Here is a 14,985-nt window from a genome sequence, read left to right on the forward strand (position 1 = left end):
GAAGTCACACAGTCTCTTAGGCCTCAGTTAGAGAGATGCTCCAGCCTGCAGGCAGGTGGGAGGAGAGGCCAAGATGCCATTACAGCCCTGTGGGGCTCCCAACACAGAGGGGAATGAGGTGTGAACGGCTCACAGTGGCAGCGTGTGTGGGAGAGGGAAGATCTCAGCCCGGGTATCGGCCCTTGGGCAGGTCACCCCCTCTCTATGGTCAAATGCAGCTCTTGACCCTGGTCCATATTAGCATCACCTGGGCAGCTTCTAAAAAACAACATAAGGGGAGTTCCCTTCGTGGCTCAGTGGTTAACGAACCTGACTAGGATCCATGAGGATGCGGGTTCGATCCCTGGCCTCGCTCAGTGGGTTAAGGATCTGGCATTGTTGTGAGCCGTGGTGTAGGCTCAGATCCCACATTGCTATGTCTGTGGCGTAGGTGGGCAGCTGTAGCTCCTATTCGACCCCTAGCCTGGGTACTTCCATATGCCTTGGGTGCAGCCCTAAAAAGCAGAACAAACAAACAAACAAACATGAGTATCTGGCCTTGTCCCCCAGAGACTCTGATTCAAGGGACTCTCCAGTGCAACCTTGATCTCTGCAGTTTTTCAAAGCACCTAGGTGATTCTGAGGGACATCCAGATCCCCAGGCTAAAGAAGATTCAAGCTCCCTTCCAGCCCCAGGGCGTGATTCAGGCTGACTTGGCTTCTCCATCCTTGGATCACCACATTCTCTGGGGCTTTAGGATCCCTGCAAATGCTTTCATTGTACAAAATGTTCATTTATAATATTATAATTGTTCTTCATATTTGCACAGCCCATTACCATTTGAGGAAGTAATTTTATGAGCATCAGCTCCTTCAGTCTCATCACAACCCTTTGGGGGGGCACTGGGTGGACGTCACTATTCCACCTCCTTTTTATTTTTCTCCAGATCACTTTCTACTTTCTGATATGCCATATCTTTGGCTTATTTATCTTTATTGTTTTCCCCTCATATCAGAATGTCAGCTTCATCAGGACAGGGATTGTTGTCTCTTCTGTTTACTGCTGGCACATAGCAAGCACTCAGTGAATATTGTTTGTTTATTTATATTTGTCTTTTTAGAGCAACACCCATGGCATATGGAGGTTCCCAGGCTAGGGGTCCAATCAGAGGTACAGCTGCCAGCCTATGCCATAGCCACAGCCATGGGGGTTCCGGGCTGCATCTGCAACCTACACCACAGCTCATAGCAACACCAGATCCTTAACCCACTGAGCTAGGCCAGGGATCAAACTTGTGTCCTCATGGATACTAGTGATATTCGTTTCCACCGAGCCACGACGGGAACTTCTCAGTAAATATTGTTTAAATGAATGCGTGAATGAATCATAGAGGAGTAAACTCAAGCCCAGAGAGGTTAGGAAATGTGCCTGAGGTCACCCAGCAAGTAAATGGAGGAACTTCTCTGTGTGTGTTCTTTCTACTCCTGCTCTGTGTTTCCTAGGGTGGCTGTGATATTAGGTACCCAGGATGTGCATGGGCAGAGGGCATCCAGCGGCAGAGAGAGCTGCAAGTGTGCTGACTGCTGACAGGAAGTGCTCCTAGAATTTCAGATCAAAGCACAGTTTCCTTTTCAAGGCGAGGAAGGGCAGCTTCTACCGGTGGTCAAAGGGCTTAATTTACAGCCTCTCATTTTCCTTCTGGGAACATGGAGTTCCTAAATGGGTAGCATGAAAATGAGGAGGCTGCCAGGTAATGACCTGGTCTGGCTGTTTAAAGGGACTGGCATGACCTCAGACTCACCACGGAGCTGGAAGAGGCCTCAGAAACCAAACAATCCAAACCGCTATTTTATAGATGAGAAACTAGAGGCTCCGAGAGACCAGGTAGCTTTCTGGGGGTTCCAGCAACCTGGCTCAGCCTTGGCCCCTCTCTCTTTTCTTCACCCTCCATCACCCAGATGCTCCCAGAGCTGAAATGGGAATTAACCCAAATGCAGGGCTGCAGCCGGGGGTGGGGCGGTGGGGGGAGGGCCGCCTCCTCTGATCGCATCCCTGGGTACCACGAGGTCACGCTGGGGAGCACTCACATGGAAAGTGGCACCGTGTGCCCTACCGTTAATTAAGAACCATGGCTTCTGAGGCTTTTGGCCTTTGCGGCACCCTCCATCCCCTTGGCTGAGAGGCAAGGAATTGATTTCAGAATCAATTGGCCTGGTTATGTTTGCTGCAGCTGTTTTTGTGTGCTGGATGAATCGGTGTAGACTAGGAATTCTCTGGGTTCATGATTCTCCGGGCTCCATCTCTCCCTGAAATTGCATTCTAATCCTACATGACATTTGCCTCGTTTCCCCAGCAACCATCTCAAAAGCCATAAATAGCAGATGAAGGCTCCGAGGGCAGAAGTGAGAGACGGCACAGCCCCGGCCAGGAGATAAAAACCCAGGTGCTCAAAGGCTGGTTCCCAACAACACGCTCTGCTAACAAGACAATGAAGAAGAGCTCAGTGCATTCAAGTATTTTCCATGTGGAAAGAGCAGTTTCTTGTTATTTTTAAATCTCCCAGCACCTAAGGCTCCATATGGTACATTTGAAACCGGGGCGGTTTGTTGGGTAATTTTCTAAGCCATTTTCATTGACGTGTAAAACTGTTTTGCATAAACATCACCATCTCGACAGAAGAAAGAACATAGAAAAATCTCCCATTTTATTTACATTCCACCAAATTCCCTCCAAATCTTCATCAGCTAGACAGACATTTTATATAGTCGTCGGAGTCTGCACGTGCATTTTCATTTTCTTTTTACACACGCTTATGTGAAAACATACTATGTCTCCTCTCCTCTCAATATGCTGGCCACCCAGTGTGGGGGGTGGAGTGCGGAGATGTAGGGTGGTTTTCTCAACAGCAAGCAATTCTGTGACACCGGCTGGGTGTGCTAAAACTTAATTCTGACACCGTCCACCTGGAGTTAACATCCAATCCCACGGGTTATGGCTCCCACAGGTAGGGTTAGTCCTACAAGCCTGATACTTTGGATGCCAGCTAAATGTCCAGGTTCTCACCCGTGCTTCTGATGACCTGGTATGAAGCAGAGGTTCCCGTGATCCCCTCCTTGGACTCCATCAGTCTGCTCACAGAATGCAGGAAAACAGTGTACTTACTAGATTACTGGCTATTACAAAGACATTTTTTTGGGGGGGTGATCTATGCCTGCACCACAAAGTAGTTCCTGGGCCAGGGATTGAATCTGTGCCACCACAGCACCTTGAGCTATAGCAGTGACAGTGCTAGATCCTTAACCCACTGAGCCACCAGGGAACTCCAACAAAGGACATGAAAGGATGTGGATCAACAGCCATATGAAGAGAAACAGACAGTGAAGTCCCTGTGGACTCTGAGGTGAGAGACCCATTGCATTCTTATTTGCCAACTGGGGAGCTCTCTGAACCCTGTCCTTTTGGGGTTTTATGGGGGCTTCATTATACAGGCACAGTTGGTTAAATTTTGGCCATTGGTCATTGAATCAACCTCCACCTCCTCCAGTGTGGGGCGGGTGGCACTAAAATTTCCCAACCCTTGAATCACTTGGCTGGCCTGGCAACTGGCTCTCATCTTTAGGTTCCCTAGAGGCTTTCCAAAAATCACCTCATTAACATAAATTCAGGTGTGGTTGAGAGGGGTTTGTTTTCTGTTTTTGTCTTTTGTCCTTTTAGGGCCACACCTGAGGCATATGGAGGGTCCCAGGCTAGGGGTCTAATCGGAGCTATAGCCGCTGGCCTACACCGGGGCCACAGCAACGTGGGATCTGAACTGTGTCTGTGACCTACACCATAGCTCGTGGCAATGCCAGATCCTTAACCCACTGAGCAAGGCCAGGGATCGAACCCGTAACCTCATGGTTCCTAGTCGGATTCGTTAACCACTGAGCCATGACGGGAACTCCAAACAGGGTTTGTTATGAATCACAGAAGACACTCATTTCACCTTTATCACTCTGAAGCTATTTTAGGAACTGAGGGCAAAAACCAAACATTGTAACCAAAGCTGCCCCTCTTGTGCTAATCACTAAGGAATTACGGGGTTTGGGGAGCTGGGAGCCAGAAACCTTGGATAAAGACATATTTCTTACTAAACATCACAATTTCACATATGCACATTTCTACCCCTAGAAACACCTGGATGTTTGCCTGCTGCCTCTCTGGTGAAGGACAATGGCTGGTCATTCTCTATCACTTAGCATCATGACTGTTGCTAGTTTTTACATGCAGAACATCACTTGATAATCCCTTCGCCCAGTGTGGCACCTTAGATGATCTCTTCCTGGTTTGCGCAAGGAATAAGTCAAGACCAGTGGGTCGGGCAGGTTCTAGACTGGGAACTAGGAGCTCTGCCTTTACTACACATTTCCGCACCTGCTTGGGCTCAGACGGTGGGTGGAAGATCCGGGGCTGACCTGAACTTCTCGGAGCTGCATCCTGCTCAGCAGAGGAAGAGTCTGATTCTGGTCATGGAAGCTTCTGCTGCTCAGGACATGACCGCTCAGCAGCAACCAAACCACGACATGGTCTTCTTTGAATGTTCCTCCCCATCAGCAATTCCTGTCTGCCGGTCCTCCAAAATACATCCCACATCTGACCCTTTCTCTCCTCTGCCTCTGCCGCCGCCTTTCCACATCACCTTCCTCCCTGGGCTCCTTTGGTCCATTCTTCTCAACCAGCCAGAGTGGCCTATTAAAAACATAGGTCAGGGGAGTTCCCACTGTGGCTCAGTGGGTTAAGAATAAGACTAGTATCCATGAGAATGTGGGTTCCATCCCTGGCCTCGCTCAGTGGGTTAAGGATCCAGCATTGCCCTGAGCTGTGGTGTAGGTCACAGACGCAAGGCTCAGATCTGGCATGGCTGTGGCTGTGGTGTAGGCTGGCAGCTGCAGCTCTGATTGGACCCCTCGCCTGGGAACTTCCATATCCACAGGTCCAGCCCCCAAAAGCAAAACAAAAACAAAACAAAAAACTAGGTCAGATCAGGCTGTTGCCTTTCTTAAACCCTCTGATGACTTTCCATGGTTCTTGGAATTAAATCTGAACTCCTCACTCTGATTTTTAAGACTTCATGAGATCTGACCTCATCCTGTCCACTCTGCCCTCCAGCCCCGACTCCAGTCAACCACACTCTCCTTATGGGATTTCCCTCCACCCAGCCCCAGCCCCAGCCCCTCTTGCACCTGCCTGCGTATCCTTTAGATCTCAGCCCACCTGTCTTCTCCTTGCAAATGGTCCTCCTTCCCTTTCTGAAGGAGCCCTGCCCCCCCCCCCACGTGTAATGATCAAAGAGAGCATGTTATTTCCTTCATAGGGCTTTTCACAGACTATCTTCCTCTTGTGTTACAATCTTTTGTGCTTGTGTATCAGCTGTCCCACATCTCCATTGGAAGGTGGAGGGTGGGGAGGGGCCCCCATTGGCTCTGCCCCATCTTGCAGAGTGCCTGGCCTATTGTGAACATTCAGGAGGATGTAATACCTAAATAAATCAAGAGATGAGGATTAGCTGGAGCCTTTTTATGCTTCTGCCTTGATGGGCTTGGCTTGTGTGTTTGACCTTGGTCAAGTCCGTATGGCGGAGTCTGGTGAGAGGGAAGAGTTTTACTAAACCAAACTTGGGTCTGCTCACCTGAGGCCAGCAAAGCCCAGCTACTGATTCTGGGTTGTGGTGAAGAAAATACAGCATTTATTGCAGGGAATCAGGCAAGGAGAATGGACTGCTGGTACTCAAAAGACCTGAACTCCCCTGGTCATCAAGCAAGGGTTTTTAAGGTAACATCAGGGGGAAGGTTGCAGGTACATGATCAGCTCATGAACGTTCTTCTGATTGGTTGGTGGTGAGGTGAGAGGGTGATGTTTTTTGAATCTCAATCATCAGTCTTCTGGTTCTAACCAGTCTGGGGTCTACCTGCTTGTGGTCAGCATGTGGTCACCATGCTCACCGGGTTGGGAGGTGGGGATCTTAGTTTCTGCAGGACAACTCAAGGACATGTGTCAGATAGTTATCAATATCCCTTCAGGAGGAACTAGGAATCTTTGACTCTGTTTTCTAATCATTAACAGCTTGAGTCTGCTCTTTGGAACTGGGGAAGGTCAAACAAGAAGTAGGGGGCACAGAGGGGCTTGTATTGGGGAAGGCCCTGCAGGGTCCTGCTTGGTTTCAGTTTCATTCCCAAGAGCCTCAGGGCAGGTGTGTGCAAAGTCATTCTGACAGGGCAGGGTCCTGAGACGTGGTCCTGTGACCTGGTTGGCCTGGGTTAGGGGAGAAAGCAGAAAGGGGAGCAGAGCCCTGGATGACAGAGGGCTGAAGACCACTGAATCCCCAGAGGGGGGCCTACCAGATACTAAGGTCCCCTTTGTGTGGGCAGCCAGCCCCCTACCACTTAGCATAATCATTCTTCCATTTATCTAGCATTTTATAAGCATTATCTTGAGTTTCCTTCATGGCTCAGCAGTTAATGAACCTGATTAGCATCCATGAGGATTTGGGTTCGATCCCCAGCCTCGCTCTCTAGGTTAAGGATCCAGCATGCCATGAGCTGTGATATAGGTCTCAGGTGCAGCTTGGATCCTGCATTGCTATTGCTGTGATGTAGGCTAGTAGCTGTAGCTCTGATTCGACCCCTAGCTTGGGAACTTCTATATGCCATGGGTGCAGCCCTGGAAAAAAAAAAAAAGCATTATCTCATTTTGGGGGGCTGTACCCATGGTATATAAAAATTCCTGGGCCAGGGATCAAACCCATGCCACAGCAGGGACACACGCCTCAGCAGTAACAATGTCAGATCCTTAACCCACTGTACCACAAGGGAACTCCAGCCTTATTTCATTTTTAATTCTCACAACTATACTAAGGTAAGTATATTATTATTTTTATCTAACTGGAAGAAACTGCATCTCAGCGAGCTTAAAAAAAAACTGTTCAGGAGTTCCCGTTGTGGCTCAGTGGGGATCTCGCTCAGTGGGTAAAGGATCCAGTGTTGCTGTGGCTGTGGTGTAGGCTCACAGCTGCAGGCCCGATTTGACCCTGAGCCTGGGAACTTCCATGTGCCTCAGGTGCAGCCCTAAAAAAAGGAACAAACAAAATCGTTCATATCTTGCAATTAGTAAGCAATGAAGTCAGGATCAGAACCTGAGGCCATCTGATTGCAGAGCCCTTGACCCCATGCCCAACCCAGAAAGAGCTTCTGGAAGCATCTTGAAGTGGCCTTCTAGATCTCAGGTCTCAGGACCAGCCCACCATCTCTCACCAGGAGCTCCTTGCCTTCTGTCTTCCCTCACAGCCCCTGCTTTGTGCACAGATCTGCCTCTCCCACCAGAAAAGCTCTTTGAAGCCAAAGATTGAGTCTCATGTTTTTGGTGAAGAAGTAGAATCACAGAATTACACTTTGCTTAAAAAATTGACGTATAGGAGTTCCCGTCGTGGCGCAGTGGTTAACAAATCTGACTAGGAACCATGAGGTTGCGGGTTCGGTCCCTGCCATTGCTCAGTGGGTTAACGATCCGGCATTGCCATGAGCTGTGGTGTAGGTTGCAGACGTGGCTCGGATCCCGCGTTGCTGTGGCTCTGGCGTAGGCCGGTGGCTACAGCTCCGATTCAACCCCTAGCCTGGGAACCTCCATATGCCGTGGGAGCAGCCCAAGAAATAGCAAAAAGACAAAAAAAAAAAAAAAAAAAATTTACGTATACTTGGGAGTTCTCGTCATGGCTCAGTGGTTAACGAATCTGACTAGCAATCATGAGGACACAAATTTGATCCCTGGGCTCACTCAGTGGGTTACAGATCCGGCGTTGCCTTGAGCTGTGATGTAGCTCACAGGTATGGCTTGGATCCTGAGTTGCTGTGGCTGTGGTATAGGCCAGCAGCTGTAGCTGCAATTGGACCCCTAGCCTGGGAACCTCCATACGTCTCGGGTGCGGCCCTAAAAAGCAAGAAAAAAATAAAATGAAGTATAGTTGATGGTACACTACTATACCTTATAGGTGCATAATATAGAGATTCTCAGAATTTCACTTCTTAATCAATCCTTGTTAATAAATACCACCTGGAGTTCCCATCGTGGTGCAGCAGAAACGAGTCCGACTAGGAACCATGAGATTTTGGCTTCGATCCCTGGCCTCAATCAGTGGGTTAACGATCCAGCGTTGCCTTGAGCTGTGGTGTAGGTTGCAGACGCGGCTCAGATCTTGTGTTGCTGTGGCTGTGGCGTAGGCAGGCAGCAACAGCTCCGATTAGACCCCTAGCCTGGGAATCTCCATATGCCGAGGATGTGGACCTATAAAGACAAAAGACAAAAAAGTAAAATAAAATGAAATAAAACAAAAATAAAATTTAAAAAAAACAATGGCATATGACTTCTGAAAAGAAAAAGAAAAATCTCTAAAAAAAAAAAAAAAAAAAAAAAAAAAAAAACCACCTGACCTTCCTATGAAAACACAACAGATCCTTTCTCAGTTCTCAGCCAACTTGGGAGGAAGTTACCAAGGCTTTGACAGCATCTCACAGCACCAGTGGCAAAGCAGCAGGCCCCCAAACCAAACACTTTCTGGAAGTAATTTGAAAACAGAATGAGGAAACCTGGAGTTCCCCTTGTGGCTCAGCAGGTTAAGAACAGGACATAGTGTCCATGAGGATGTGGTTCAGTCCCTGGCCTTCCACTCGGTGGGCTAAGGATTCTGCGATGCTGCAAACTGCTGCATAGGTTGCAGATGCAGCTCTGATCCCGTGCTACTGTGGCTGTGGCTTAGGCCAGCAGCTGCAGCTTCAATTCAGCCCCTCGTCTGGGAGTCCATATGCCACAGGTGCAGAAGTAAAAAGAGAAAAAAAAAAAGAATGAGGAAACCTGGCTGTGTGATTTGGGGCAACTCCTGGGCCTCAGTTTCCCTGTTTGTAAACGGAGAGGGGTTGGGATTCCCCTGAGATCTCTCCCTCTTTCTGTAGATATTGGTTGGAGGCCCATTGCGTGCTCAGGATAGAGTGCTGGGCTCCAGGGATCCATCCATAAGCCAGTCCGATGCAAGAAACAGTCCGATTCTACAGAGCAAGTTATTGACCCTCTCGAGCTGGCAGACCTCCTAGTGTAACATTTTATATGGTCCAGACCCCAACCGCCCCTACCCCAGTCCCTTCAATAGGATTAGCACAACCTGCTTTAAAGGCATCTGCACAAACCCCCCTGCAGCTCCCACAGGCCTGGTGAGTCTGTAAGTTCCCTTCTCCCGTCCGCCCTGGGAGAAGTGGTCTGGAGGGCTGAGCGCCCAAGGCGGAGGGTGGGGTTGCCAGACGTGGAGTCCCAAGAAGGACCCGGGCCGGGAGGGGCGCGAGGACACCACGGGGAGGCGCCGCCACGTCAGTGTCCCAGCCTGGCGCCCCCAGGGCAGCCCCGAGGATCACCTGCGCGGGGCGGGGCCGAGGGCGGGATCACGACGGGGAGAGCCAGGGTGGCTGAGAAGTCGCCGGCGGGAGACCGAGCGGGTGGCGGCCGGGGCGCGGGGCTCCCCGGAGCAGGTAGGAGGTGCAAGACGCCGGGGTCGCCGGGTCTGCGGGGGTCACGGGCGACCCGGCTCTGGCGCGGCGGCTCGCTGTTCACCTGCTGGCCGCACTCGGTGGAGGGGAGCCCGGAGAGGAGCCACGGGGCTTCCCAGCCTCGCACCCACCTTCTTTGGAGGGAGTGCCTGGAGTCTGCGCGCGGGGGCGGTGGGCGATGGTGAGAGGCTGGAGAGGCGAGGTTCGTCTTCTCCGGCTCTGGCCATGCGGATGGGACATGCGTACTGGTGCCAGGAGAGCATTCTCGACGCAGCGCGGACACCCACCCTGAATGCCGGCCTGTTTGGGGGGTTGATATTCTGGGCATCCAGCAGACAGATCGTTTCCTTGTCCCTCCTCCCTTTCAAAGCCTCTGGCGGAGAATCCCCGGAAGAAAAGCTAGCAAACTGGCCCGCTGAGAGGTAGAGGGGATTTTGAACCATTCAAGACCTCTGTTGGTTTCACCTGCGAAAGGGGCGTCTTAATGGGTCGGCCCTGTGGGGAGGAAGATCTGCATAAAAACCCACAGCAGGGGGAGGAACCCAGGGTTCTAGCTCTGGATGGGCAAACTCCGCAGCTCCCAGGTGACTCCAAAGGAAAGATGGGAGGACAGGTTCTGTGGCCCGGGTACACTGGCAGGAGGAGGACATGGATGTGTCAAATACTAGAGCTGGCTTAGAGGACCAAGGAAGCCCTCTAGTCCTGGAGGAGAATCTGGAGTGCTCCTTGGAAGACGTGAGATTGAGCGCGGCTGGGAAAGAAAGCCTCGTGCTTTGGAATCAACCTGGGCTTGGAATCCCTGCCTTACCCCTTAGGGGGTGGCTAACTTAGTCTTGGCCAGGACCCTGCATTTCTCTACAGTTCAGTTTGATGTGCTCCTTGAACAAAGCAGATTCTTTGATATTGTCAGATAGTCCATATAAAGTGCTTAGCACTCAATAAATAGAAGCTGTTCATTTCCACTAGACTGGGAGCTTCTAGGGGGCAGGGACCGTGTCTATTTGGTTCACCATTTTATGGTGTCTGGTATAGAGTAGATCTCACTACACATTTGTTGAATGAATGAACGATGAGTGAGTATGTAGTACGGCAGTTGGAATGTGGTAAGTCGTCAACAAATAGCAGTGAATTGAGAGATGGCCGATCCTAAGAAGATGCGTGTGATATAGGAGACAGGGTCTAGATGGATGGAGCAGTGTAAACATAAGCCCAGAGGAGCAGATTTGGGGCACCCCCTCTTCTGGGGGGGAGGGAGCAGAGGAGTAACGTGGTAAGCTTAGCCAGAGCACAGAGGGAGGAAGGGAGGGCACACAAAATCATGGAATCCTGAGTCCCAGCAGCCCCATGGCAGGAGATGAAGGAGCTAGAACTCTCCGTAGGCCAGATACCTTTCTCATGTCCTCTAAGTGTCCACCTCCAAGAGACAGCAAAGGACTGTGGGGACCTGATGGGAATGGAAGATGGAAAGGAAAAGGGGCTCCTGTGGCCCCTTTTGTGGGGATAGGAGATTCCTCACCTTGTCCTGCAGTCTCCTGGCTGGTGGTGAGGTGCTGCAGGGGGCAGTGTGGTGCCAGGCAGGACAGCTGCTGGGTGTGTACAGTGAGCAGGGGAACCTGCTGGGTCTCTGGGGAAATCTGCTCTCATGGTGTCAAATCAACAGCTTATCCCCCTGGCTGTTTCCTGCAGCCCTTATCACCCCTGTGCACTGTGGCCACTCCTGCCTCAGGCTGGGAGGGAGCTGTGTCCTCAGGGCGGCGCCACTCAGCAAAGTCAGGGGCCTTCAGCTTGTCTGACATCCTGGCAGGCAGCGTCATTGGGTTCCCATCTCCCTGCAGCGACTAGACATCCATTTGTGAGAAACCACGATCTGAAGTGGAGGTAAGGGAGTTCCTGTCGTGGCTCAGTGGAAATGAATCCGACTAGCATCCATGAGGACGCAGTTCGATCCCTGGCCTCGCTCAGTGGGTTAAGGATCTGGCGTTGCTGTGAGCTGTGGTGTAGGTCACAGACGTGGTTTGGATCCCATGTGGCTGTGGCTGTGGCGTGGGCCGGCGGCTACAGCTCCAATTCAGCCCCTAACCTGGGACTCTCCATATACCGTGGGTGTGGCCCTAAAAAGACAAAAAAAAAAAAAAAAAAAAAAAAAAGAAGTGGTTAGAGATTTGGGACACACATCAAGAAGACATGGGAGGCACCGTGTCCCTCGAAAGAGCCAAGTTCAAAGCTTCTCCTTTTAGCACTTTCTGTAATTTTTCATGACACTGAATACCCGTTTCCCATGGAAACTCTGAGAGCAGAGAGCAAGCCTGCCTCCTTCCTCACCGTATCCCCCCACGACCATGTCGGGCCCGTAGTAGGCAATGAGTGAACGTCTGAGAAATGCACAAACCCAGGCTGGGGATGGGGGCCCTTGGCTCTGAGCGAGGTGGGTTCGGCGCTCCTTGATGAGCATTGGTGGCAGGACTGGTGTAGACACTCACAGAAGTTCTTTTTCTCTGTCCCGTCCCCACTGCCCAACTTGCAGGGCGCATCCCCCATCACATGTTCCGCGCCTCCACCCTCTCTCCCGCCACCATCATTGTCTTTTCCTCAGAGAAGAGCCCACTGGGAGCAGACATTTACATCTCAGGGAGAGGCCTGGGCTCCATGCCCCTTCTCCCAGCCCTGCTGCCCTTGACCGTCCATCCCCCCGCCCCCAGACCCTCTGGGGGCTCCAAGAGGAGGAGAGTGAAGTCCAAGCTGATCCCTGTCCTGTTGTTCCTGGGATGCGGGGTCACAGAGTGTGGGCGCTACAGAGCCCCTTAAAGGTAATAGAGGGCTCCCCCATTTCAAGTGACGAGACTGGAGTCCAGAGAGGATGAGATGCGCTCAGTCAGTGGAGAGCTGGGCATGGCCGGGGCAGGGGGAGGTGGAGGGGGGACCTGAAATCTCCGAGTCTAAGTGCTTCGTCACTACAGTGGGCCATGAAATTCTCCGGGAACTCTAAGTGTTGCAGCACTTCCCTTTACTTTCCAACCGTCCAAGAAAATGGAGTGGAAATTTAAAAAAAGAAAGGTAGCTGGGATGCAGGTTTGATCCCTGCCTTAAGGACCCAGCACTGCCGCAGCTCTGGCTTAGTTCACAACTGTGGCTCAGGTCTGATCCCTGGCCCAGGAACTCCATGGGGCGGCAAGAGAAAAGAAAAGAAAAAAAAAAAAAAAAAAAGTAAAGTGGATTTTAAGTTGCCCAGTAAACCCTTTTAGTTAAAAAACAAAACAAAACCTTGGCGTTCCCGCTGGTCCACAGTGGGTTAAGTATTTGACTGACGTGGCTCAGGTCACAGCTGCTGCTCAGACTCATTCATGCAACCCTATATACAATAGCCCACCCCCGGCCCAGGAACTCCCATATGCTGCAGGTGTGGTCATAAAAGAAAAAGAAAAACAAAACAGCACTTCACAAATGAGGAAAATAAAGACAGCAAATTATATATATGCACTTATGTTGATACTGAAGAAAAACCTTCCAAAATAGGAAGCTCTCTAACCGAGGCTAAATATTGCTGGCCGGCAGCGCCTGTGTGAAATGCGGCCGGCACGGCTGCCAGGCGGGGCCTCTGCAGGCAGCCCAGGAGCAGCAGCACGTTTGTTTCTCCTAGACAAGCTCCAAGTGCCCAGCATCCTGCCCCTATCGGCTTCTCCATCTCCATCCTTCTGGCCTCCGGATGCAGTCATAGGCATCTGGGCTTCTGGGATCCCATTCTTGGCTTTGGGATCTGGCTGGGTGGATCCCTGTTTGTTTTCTTTCAAAGGAATTCCTTATCCGAAGGCTAGATCCTAGGTGGGCAGGAGGAGGCAGGAAGAGAGGAAGGGGCTGAGCCTAGGCAAGAGCCTGCCAGCGTGTCTCTGCAGAGTCTTGAGCCAGGCTGGGTGTAGGTAAAGCTGAGGGGTAGGGCCAGAGGGTGGCAGCGGGGCTGGAACCTTTCATGTGGTTTGAAACTCCCAGAGGTGGTGGCTGCAGTTTGGTCTAAGGAAGGAAAAGGTATGCCAGGCTCTAAGACAGAGAGGCTTCCAAGCCTGTCGTGCGGGGCCTCCTGCCTGAGCCAGACACTCCTGAGCTGCTGGGGGCCCTCAGTGGGGCTGCCAGATCTCATGGTACCTGCTTGAGGTTTGAGGAGGCAGAAGAACGTGGCATCTCAGAGATCCTTGCAGACCCTGGCTGGCCAGCAGGCCTAGCTCCATCCAGGGTGGCCTCTGCCAGCAGTGAGGGTAGGACAGAGAGTAGGGATGCAGACCCCCACGTTCATGCCACGGGGTCTAGTTTAAGCCACATCACCCCTCTGAGCCTCACTTTCCTAATGTATTAAAGAGGATACCGTATCCACAGCAGCCCATAAATATCAATTTCCCCTCCCCTTCAGAGAAGCTTGTGTCTTAGGACCTGTTGAGCCAACTTTTAGGGCCCAGAAGCCTCAGGATTCTTCATTTCACTAATCATTCCTTCCTTCACTCACTCAGCCTCCAAAGCTGATGCGTGCCTTGGGGCTGCCCTGTGAATACAGACGGCTCTTTCCACTGCTATTTGTCTGGCTTCTTGTAGCAGCACCCCCTGCCCAGCCCCCATCCCTACCCCGGCACACATGGCCTGGCCTTGAAGGTTCCATCAAGGTGATCTCTTTGGAGTTCCCATTGTGGCTCAGTGGTTAACAAATCCGACTAGGAACCATGAGACTGTGGGTTCGATCCCTGGCCTCGCTCATTGGGTTAAGGATCCGGCGTTGCCGTGAGCTGTGGCGTAGGTTGCAGATGCAACTTGGATCCTACAAGGCTGTGGCTGTGGTGTTGGCCGGCAGCTGTAGCTCTGATTCAACCCCTAGCCTGGGAACCTCCATATAGTCAAGGTGATCTCTTTCAGTGTGTTGTGCAGTAAAAAGCAATTGTGTAACATTCCCAGACTGCTGTCCCTAATCCTGTAACCCTTCTCCGGGTTTCCTATGGTTTTAGCCTGCAGGTCCCGGAGGGAGAGGCACAGTTAATTCCTGTTTGCCCAGAGCTCACTGGTGCCCACACAGCTCAAAATGCTCCACATGCCTCCATCCCTTTAACACCCACAGCGGCCCAGGAAGCGAGACGTGTTATCCCCTCGTTCTGATGGAGGTTCCGAGACCACTTGCTGGTTGTCACCAGAACTAAATGGGGCCGCAATTTTGCCTTCATGAGCCCCTTCCTCCTAAAAAACATGAACAGTTACATTAAGGACCACATCGATATATTAAAACATTTTCTTCAACCTAAAAGTTCCTGTTTTCTTCCGATTTTGAAAGAGATGGGAACACTTTTTAAAAAAATTTTTTTATTAGAGTTGATTGACGGTGTACTGTCAATTTCCACTGTACAGTAAAGTGACCCAGTCATACATATATATATTCTTTTTCTCACATTATCCTCCATCATGTTCCAG

At 51.1% G+C, this 14,985-nt stretch overlaps 1 protein-coding gene across 1 annotated transcript in view; it reads left to right on the plus strand.

The window, feature by feature from the left end:
* NCMAP (non-compact myelin associated protein) overlaps window positions 8,855-14,985 on the plus strand; it is a 41,517-nt gene continuing 35,386 nt past the window's right edge. The window contains exon 1 of the mRNA XM_005665097.3: window positions 8,855-9,528. The gene's annotated coding sequence lies outside the window, so the exon portion shown is untranslated. The remainder of the gene's footprint in view (window positions 9,529-14,985) is intronic.

The sequence above is a fragment of the Sus scrofa genome, chromosome 6, assembly GCF_000003025.6.
Source record: "Sus scrofa isolate TJ Tabasco breed Duroc chromosome 6, Sscrofa11.1, whole genome shotgun sequence".
Lineage (NCBI taxonomy): Eukaryota > Metazoa > Chordata > Mammalia > Artiodactyla > Suidae > Sus > Sus scrofa.